General features: G+C 42.4%; 1 protein-coding gene across 3 annotated transcripts in view; it reads right to left on the minus strand.

The window, feature by feature from the left end:
* Positions 1-8,600, minus strand: part of LOC126416509 (uncharacterized) — a 563,150-nt gene extending 554,550 nt beyond the window's left edge. For all 3 annotated transcript variants that reach the window (XR_007575472.1, XR_007575471.1, XM_050084252.1), the window contains exon 1: positions 8,485-8,600. The gene's annotated coding sequence lies outside the window, so the exon portion shown is untranslated. The remainder of the gene's footprint in view (positions 1-8,484) is intronic.
* Between the last annotated feature and the right edge of the window lie 1,137 nt (positions 8,601-9,737).

Genomic DNA, 9,737 nt, shown 5'->3' on the forward strand with positions numbered 1-9,737 from the left:
AAGTTTCTGCATGGGAGAAACTGACAAGTATAATTTGGGGAAATTTTGTGAACAAGCACGGACATTATTTCTTCCACATTTCTGCCAGTGTATACTGTAGACGTTCAGAATGAAAATTCTGAAGATGTTTAAGGTGTAATCCTATCTTGTTGTCAAGAACTTGAAACAATGCAATGACGCTAGCGTGCGCTTATTGTTAATAAACTTATCTTTCATTGGAATTTTAGGTGAAATGTGCAAAAACAGATGGAGGAATATTCGGGACTCGTATCAGAGAAATAAACGAGAAAGCAAGCTTGGAACAGGTTCAGATGCCCCAGCAAAACCAAGAAAATGGCTTCTGCTTGATCACTTGGCTTTAAGAAACCTACATTTCGTGGCATTTTAAATGAAATTGTCAAGAGCATATGGAGAAATATTAGTAACTCATACCGGAGAAATATATGACATAAAATGGTTTCATTAGGTCCAAATGTGTCAGCGAAACAAAACAAATGCGTTCTCTATCGTGTGATGGCCACACGATTCTCGTTGCGCGTCGACAGTACTGGCGGCTAGTCGCGACGCTCCCGGAGATATATGAGCCCAAATCTCGGAAACGGAGATCGATATCATTCTGATCTCAACTTTAAAAATAATTTCGATATGTTAGCTTCTTTTCATCGGCAACGATGTATGACCTAACGTGAACCATACGTAAAGTAGCCAGCGACCACATTTTTCACTGTACACAATTCAAATTTTATGCAGTAGGTTACTTGTAAATTAAGTATCGGAATAACTGTGACGAATATCGGAAAAATAGACACCTCATTATCAAGCTGTGATGTGAAACTGTAAATACGCAAACATCAATTTTTTGTGCCTTTTACTTTCCTCACAATTGATAGAGAAGTAATATACAGCCAAAAAAACACGCAAAACCGGAAGAGATACTTTTCAATTTTTTAAAGTAAAAGGAGAATCTGTATCGAAAAACTAACTCTGGGAGCCGATGTAACTTTGTTGCATTAACATACAGTATTTTTTACAGCAAGAAAATCGGAATTCTTATTTTTCTTATGTATTTGAATCCTCCGCCGCCGACCGGAGCTTGGGCAACAGCGACGACTCCAGTCGTCTTGCGGCCGTGTCGCCGTCTGCCAGGCTGGGGAAAGAGGAGGGGGCAGCGTCGCAGCCAACTGTCGCGTCCTGCACAACGTAACTTTCGGTTGTCTGCAGGTGACGCTGTCGTTTATCGACTAATAAAGTCATCAGAAGATCAAAACAAACTGCAAAATGATTTTAAAAAAAATATCTGAATGGTGCGAAAAGTGGCAGTTGGCACTAAATAACGAAAAGTGTGAGGTCATCCACATGAGTGCTAAAAGGAACTCGTTAAACTTCGGTTACACGATAAATCAGTCTAATCTAAAAGCCGTAAATTCAACCAAATACCTAGGAATTACAATTACGAACAACTTAAATTGGAAATAACACATTGAAACTCTTGTGGGGAAGGCTAACCAAAGGCTGTATTTTATTGGTAGGACATTTAGAAAATGTAACAGACCTACTAAGGAGACTGCCTACACTACGATTGTCCGTCATCTTTTAGAATACTGCTGCGCGATGTGGGATCCTTACCAGATAGGACTGACGGAGTACAACGAAAAAGTTCAAAGAAAGGCAGCAAGTTTTGTATTATCGCGAAATGTGGGAGAGAGTGTCACAGAAATGATACAAGATTTGGACTGGAAATCATTAAAAGAAAGGCGTTTTTCGTTGCGTCGGAATCTTCTCAGGAAATTCCAATCACCAACTTTCTCCTCCGAATGCCAAAATATTTTGTTGACACGTACCTACATAGGGCGGAACGACCACCACGATAAAATAAGGTAAATCAGAGCTCGTACGGAAATACATAGGTGTTCGTTCTTTCCGTGCGCTGTACGAGATTGGAATAATAGAGAATTGTGAAGGTGGTTCGATGAACCCTCTGCCAGGCACTTAAATGTGATTTGCAGAGTATCCATGTTGATGTAGATGTTGATGTAGATTTATTTTTAATCCTATTAATTGTTTCCTCGGATTCGATGTGACCAACTGACTTGCACTTTGGGACAAATAAGTCACAGAAAGTCTACAGAAAATGCTGAGAAAAGATGAAACATAGAAACAAGAGACATTGGACAGCGCATAACATAAATATTTATTCAAACAACAAAAAGTGTAAGATATTATTTATGAAGAGAATAAAAGAAAATAAAACAACCAGACGGACGAGGTGTCTATTAAAGAGTAAGCGAATGTTTCAAGTAAACAGTTATTGGAATTAGAATACGCTTCATTAAACAAAATTAGTACGACATGTCACCAAGAAAGTGTGAGAAAATGCAATGAGAATATAATGCGAGAAACAACTGCAATCGGTAAGAGTGGGCGGCCGAAGTGGCCGTGCGGCTCTAGTCGCTACAGTCTGGAGCCGAGCGACCGCTACAGTCGCAGGTTCGAATCCTACCTCGGGCATGGATGTGTGTGATGTCCCTAGGTTAGTTCTAGGGGACTGATGACCTCAGATGTTGAGTCCCATAGTGCTCAGAGCCATTTGAACCATTTGAACCAGGTCGAGACAACATGTCAACGCTCTGTAGACCGTGTTGGGTTACAACAGCGGTATGTGGGCGAGCGTTATCCTGTTGGGAAACACTTCATCGAATTCTGCTCATGAATGGCAGCACAACAGGTCGAATCACCGAACTGACGTACAAACTTGCAGTCAGGGTGCGTGCAATGACGACGAGAGTGCTCCTGCTGTCATACGAAATCACACTCCAGACCATAAACCCGGTTGCAGATCCGGTATTTCTAGCACATAGAAAGGTTGCTTGCAGTCCCTCAACTGCCCTCCTTCTAACCAACACTGGCACCGGGGCACAACCAGCTTTCATCAGAAAACACAACAGGTCGCCCCTTGCCCTCCAATGAGATCTCGCTTGTCACCACTGAAGTCGCAAATGGCAGTGGTTTGGGGTCGGTGGAATGTCCTTGAAGTAACCGATTTTCAACAGTTCGTTGTCTCTGTGGTGCCAACCGCTGCCCGAATTGCTGCTGCAGACGCAATACTTTGCTCGAGAGCCATACACCGAATACGGCCGTCTTCCCTCTCGTTAGTACCAAGTGGCCAGTCGGAGCCCGCTAAGTCCTTCTACACTACTGGCCATTAAAATTGCTACACCACGAAGATGACGTGCTACAGACGCGAAATTTAACCGACAGGAAGAAGATGCTGTGATATGCAAATGATTAGCTTTTCAGAGCATTCACACAACGTTGGCGCCGGTGGCGACACCTACAACGTGCTTACATGAGGAAAGTTTCCAACCGATTTCTAATACACAAACAGCAGTTGACCGGCGTTGCCTGGTGAAACGTTGCTGTGATGCCTCGTGTAAGGAGGAGAAATGCGTACCATCACGTTTCCGACTTTGATAAAGGTCAGATTGTAGCCTATGGCGATTGCGATTTATCGTATCGCCACATTGGCGGTCGCATTGGTCGAGATCCAATGACTGCTAGCAGAATGAGGAATCGGCGGGTTCAGGAGGCTAATACGGAACGCCGTGCTGGATCCAAACGGCCTCGCATCACTATCAGTCGAGATGACAGGCATCTTACCCGCATGGCTGTAACGGATCGTGCAGCCACGCCTCGATCCCTGAGTCAACAGATCGGGACGCTTACGAGACAACAACCATCTGCACGAACAGTTCGACGACGTTTGCAGCAGCGTGGACTATCAGCTCGGAGACCATGGCTGCGGTTACCCTCGCCGCTGCATCACAGACAGGAGCGCCTGCGATGGTGTACTCAACGACGAACCTGGGTGCACGAATGGCAAAACGTAATTTTTTCGGATGAATCCAGGTTCTGTTTACAGCATCCTGATGGTCGCATCCGTGTTTGGCGACATCGCGGTGAACACATATTGGAAGCGTGTATTCGTCATCGCAATACTGGCGAATCACCCGGCGTGATGGTATGTGGTGCCATTGGTTACATGTCTCGGTCACCTTTGTTCGCATTGACGGCACTTTGAACAGTGGACGTTACATTTCAGATGTGTTACGACCCGTGGCTCTACCCTTCATTTGATCCCTGTGAAACCCTACATTTCAGCAGGATAATGCACAACCGCATGTTGCAGGTCCTGTACGGGCCTTTCTGGATACAGAAAATGTTGGACTGCTGCCCTGGCCAGCACATTCTCCAGATCTCGCACCAATTGAAAACGTCTGGTCAATGGTGGCCGAGCAACTGGCTCGTCACAATACGCCAGTCACTACTGTTGATGAACTGTGGTATCGTGTTGAAGCTGCATGGGCAGCTGTACCTGTACACGCCATCCGAGCTCTGTTTGACTCAATGCAAAGGCGTATCAAGGCCGTTATTACGGCCAGAGGTGGTTGTTCTGGGTACTGATTTCTCAGGATCTATGCACCCAAATTGCGTGAAAATGTAATCACATGTCGGTTCTAGTATAATATATTTGTTTAATGAATACCCGTTTATCATCTGCATTTTTTCTTGGTGTAGCAATTTTAATGGCCAGTAGTGTACAATATTGACGTAGGAACATCCTCGTAGCACTAGTACACGAACTCGTTCAAACTCAGCGACTGTTGATAATGACGTCTTCGTCATCTTAAAATCATTCGAAACTGACATCAACTCACTACGTCCAATCCCCAAGGTAAATAGCGCTAATGATCATTACAGCTCGTATTTAAAGCTAACCTGGCGATACTAGCGCCACTCTTAGTTTGAATAGATATCTTTCAGGTGTAGAAAAGCGCCTAACAACTTTCGTCAGTATATAATACTGTACCGCCCGAACAAGACACAGCCAGGAGCCGGCCTTGGTGGCCGAGCGGTTCTAGGCGCTACGGTCGCAGGTTCGAATCCTGCCCCGGGCATGGGTGTGTGTGATGTCCTTAGGTTAGTTAGGAGGAGATTTGCTCCTCAATTTTGTCCTACGGAACTTGACATTTAAATAAATAAATAAATAAATAGTTCTAAGTTCTAGGAGACTGATGACCTCAGATGTTAAGTCCCATAGTGTTCAGACCCATTTGAACCATTTTTTGAACACAGCCAGGAGAAAAGTACCACAGGCGCAAAGATGTGAGCTGGTGCCAGAGGCATAGAGACTCGCCACTTCGGCGAGATCCACCAGCGTCACAGGCGGCACTGAGGATGAAGACATCGACTTCGCCTCGACCAATTGCCGGCCGAGTACAATCCGCCAAAGACCGGGCGACAACGGATAGAAGCCTACTCGGAAGATAGAAGATCACCTCTCGCCCACTTGGTTATAGGTCGTCGTCCGGGGCTGACTTAGACGGCGGACGTCGTTTACTGAACTCTTAGAAGTGAACTGCACTCGCTATATACTGTAAAGTTTGCCTACAATTATTTGCACTTAGCCATTGAGGGCCTTTTTTGTGCAATATTACAAGCAGTGTTGTAGACTTAATCATTCAACAAGTCACAAAGATAAGTAAACCTTTTTAGCTCATTTGTTTGACTTTGTTACTAATTTATTGGAGTGTTGTAGAACCTTCGTTCTCCTTTCCTGTTGCCTGACCCTGGGGCATAGCTGTGTAATAGTGGCAGGGAGAAATTGTTCTAGCGATGTACTGCATCAGAAGCCGTTCCAAGAACTCACAAGCTCGGCCTACCGTAACAAAAATGGCAACTCAGCCACCACAGCAGTAGCGACGAGACCTTTACAAAACTGGCGACGAGGGTTTACAAAATATGTACCTCTCCTCGGACCTGTTTGCATCAGAGAGCAGACAGTCAAGTTTTCTCCTTATTTCTTGACACCAGAGTTTTTAGTTACTAGATACGAAGATAAAAATAGAACCATTTATGAGATTTTTCATTGATTCCGGGCGCTGATGACCACGCTGTTTAGCGCCCGAAAACCTCAAACCACACACACACACAAACTCTGTAAAGGTATATCTTGGTACAGAAAGTCAAAAAATTTTGTTCAGTAAAACAAGGTACTCTCTTCAGCTTATCTTTTGGGCCAAATAGTACCACACACCCGAACGAATAACTTGTATTTATTGTTTATCACACTTTATTGGAGGCAAAACGCAAATCCGTCTGTAATTCTATGTACTGAGATGTTACTTTTCTTTCACATACCACCTAAAACAACACTTTCTTTTTCCTGTGTGGTAAAGTGCTTCTCACCTACGTCGAAAATTAATACAGTCGAAAGACGTATTCTGAGGAGGGGAGAATAGTGTGATGATATGTCTTGCAACGATCTTTATTAACCAGACATATATTGTTCCACGCGAGTCATTCTTTACTCTTGTGTGTCATAATAATTGCTTCAATTTCCTGCTTGCCTGTTTCATTTGGATTATCGAACTGTTAAACTTCTGTATACTTGCCGGTACCGGTATAATCTTTATTTAAATTGCTAACTACGAGTGTTAACACGAAATGATTATTACATTTTTTATACAGTGTTATGCTCTCGCAAAATATATGTAACATATCGAGCATCCGTCTACAGCACTGACAATAGTTTCACAATTAACCACGTAGTTTTATATTTATTCTTAGAGCTCCAAATTTCCTTCTTATGATCGACTACTTTAAATATTAAGTGTACAACCTTTTTAACGCGAAACTGTTGTTAATGAAAAATATTACGGCTTGAAATCGGAATAAGGCTTAAGGGATATCCTGCGTATTGTAGAACTAAGAGACTGTTGTTCCAGTACTTGTCAGCAGAAGCAACTCGTCCCCTTCATAAAAAACGTGTATTACATTATTTTTGAGATGCAGGCGACTGAATGTTTCATAGAGTCTTAAAAATCAACTACACTGATTTAAGAAATCAATTTGTGTCTGATTTACTGTTACCATATTTAAAAATTTTGAATTTGAGTTTCATAATCATACATCCCTCTACTTGTAGAGGATGAAGGTAATTGTACATTCTTTGTTCTGAAATTATAAATACATACTGAGTTTCACATACATACTAGAAGTAAATCAGACAGAGTAGACACTAATTACAATTTTATTGCTTAAAATAGATAAGACAAATTACAAAACAAAAATTGAATCAGCCACAAAACTAGTAAATAAACAATCTAATCCACAGAAACATTTCATGTGCGTCAGATTCCTCTTCAATATCTGTTTCAGACAGTGCGGCAGTTTGATCGATCAACGAACTGCTGTAATAATCATGATATTCCCGCCTAATCATCTGTTGCTCACACATTATGAGAAGATCTTGCAATTACAGAACTTTTTCTCGTGTATACCTTGGGACGAGACGTATTTGCTGAAGGCTGGCACTTTCAGGTTTACTCCCCTAAAGGTACGTTTCAAATTCTCGCTTATAAAAAACTGAAAGAGGTTTGTTTCATTGATAACAGGGAAGGCAGACATTGTGTACTGAAAATTTGAGGATGTTTTTAGGGTCATTTTTAAAGTTCAAAAATCGCCGCTTAGTGTAGTACGGATGACGAAAGGGCAAGGATTGTTCTTGCAGCTTGGCAGACTTATGCCCATCCTCCAAGGTTCTACATCTACATACTTTTTTCTCTCTCGTGATTGAATGAAGTCGCTTTTCATTTTCGTTTGACATGTTTCAAAAACTGCATGATAATTTGACTGTAAGTTTGGATGGTTCTTGAACAGATCAGTACACACAGATACAAGCCAGAGTTGTTCTGCTGGTCGTACATCCATCTATCTTCACTTGGGTAGTATCTGGAATGGCCATAACGTAATCATAAACAATGTGGGAATTTCAATCGATCCTCTTTTACCGGCTGTCTCATTCCACAAGTACCATCTGCCTTCTTGATTTCCCAGATTGTTTATAGTCAAATTATACTCTGTCGTTTTCTCACGTAGAACATTTGAGCACAACGTGAATTCGGATTGTTTAACGTGCGTTGCAGGTCAAAATTTACGGCCACAGAACATGCATCACTTTGTACTAGCATTGTGTTCTTACTGTGTTTCTTTTGACACAGATCTCTTCTCTTCAAACGATTGTTATGATCACATTACTACTACACCATTTCGTTCTCGGTTTATATGCACATTGTTACAAGCGAAAGGCGTAAATAATGATATGCGCGATTGTAGTCGCACGTAAGAAAATTTGTAGATGTTGCACATGCATGTTTGCACAACGCACAGGAAGCTCCTAACGTGGTACCAAAATCACGAATGCGGTACATTCACCATTGTGGTGTTGCAAAATACGCAAATTTTACACTTTCTTGATAATGTACCTTGCATTTTCCCTGCACTACCAAGGCAATTTACTCATGGTTTTGCCACAACAAACAACACGGAAAATGACACTCTCCGATGCACAATCATAGTTTTGGCGCGAGAGATACGATATTATACTCCGCTTAACAACTAAACGTAAATTAAATCTCCACTTACGATTACTAATTGTAGGCCTTTGGTTCCAAAGTCCCCTTCCTCTGTGACCAGAGGGTGCAACTAACGGCAACGTTCGTCTTTCCCTAGTTGCGGCGCTAGGAGCCGCGAGCAAAGATGGACACAATAGAAGCGGTTACAAGCCGAGGATTTCCTTATATAAGGAAACTTTGTTACTGCTACCATCGTGACGTCGGGTAATTACATCACTCCTGGCCTCTCTTCAAGGTTCCTTTACTTCTAGTCATCGTGCGTGTGCACATGTGCTAATTATATGTTTCTCTTCTGTCAGATAAGATAGAGGCAACACCACATGATTGTTCTCCGACACATCACATGGTCTGGGATAAACAACCTGTTTTTAGTTGCTCCTGATCTTGAACACAAGATTATACAACTGTAAACAGTCACATGTCATCTGACGTTGCTTTCCACTGTGAAGTATCATTGACCTGTTGGTATTTTGACTGTCTAAGTTGCGTGTCGAGCTAACTCGTTGTACCACCTGCGCGTTCCGACTCGCCTCTTGCAGCCGGTTTGGTGTTTTTTGTTTCTGTTTCCAAAATGCATACATTTATACTATTTCGAATACGCAACTAAGTGACAGTCCACACACCGATATGTGCGTCACTTACTACAGGAACGAGAAAAGCAGCTGAATTGAAGGACCACAGAAGTGGAGTGACGACATAAAACGTGTGTGTGCTGCATTGTACATAAATACCATTAACACTCTTAATACTCATATGAAACTGTATTCCAGTCCAAAAATCAGTTGTAAGGTTAGGATGACATTTTGTAGCAAGGGTCGTATGCAACAGGATGTCGTTGTTGTTTTGGCCTTCAGTCCGAAGACAGGTGTGACGAAGCTCTGCACACCAGTCCATTCTGGGAAAGCCGTTACATCTCTGAGTAATCCACTGCAACGTACATCCATTTCAACCTGCTCACTGCTTTCATGCCTAAGACTCCGTCTACAGTTTTAAGCCTCTGTGATTATCTGCATTACCAAATTGACGATTCTTTAATACCTGAGGGTGTGTACTATCTAATGGTCCCTTCATTTAATCAAGTTCCTCCATATACTCACTTAAATGAAATATATTCGGAGTTGCAAATACGCACAACCACCACCATAAACTGTATAAGGGAATGACGACAATGAGTATTTGTACAGGAGTCGAAACAGGCTTTTTCGCATTTCGTGAGTGGTCGTCTTAACGGCTTTGGCTATCCGTGCGCGGTTCACGGCCCGA

Source organism: Schistocerca serialis, chromosome 8, assembly GCF_023864345.2.
Source record: "Schistocerca serialis cubense isolate TAMUIC-IGC-003099 chromosome 8, iqSchSeri2.2, whole genome shotgun sequence".
In the NCBI taxonomy this organism is placed as follows: domain Eukaryota; kingdom Metazoa; phylum Arthropoda; class Insecta; order Orthoptera; family Acrididae; genus Schistocerca; species Schistocerca serialis.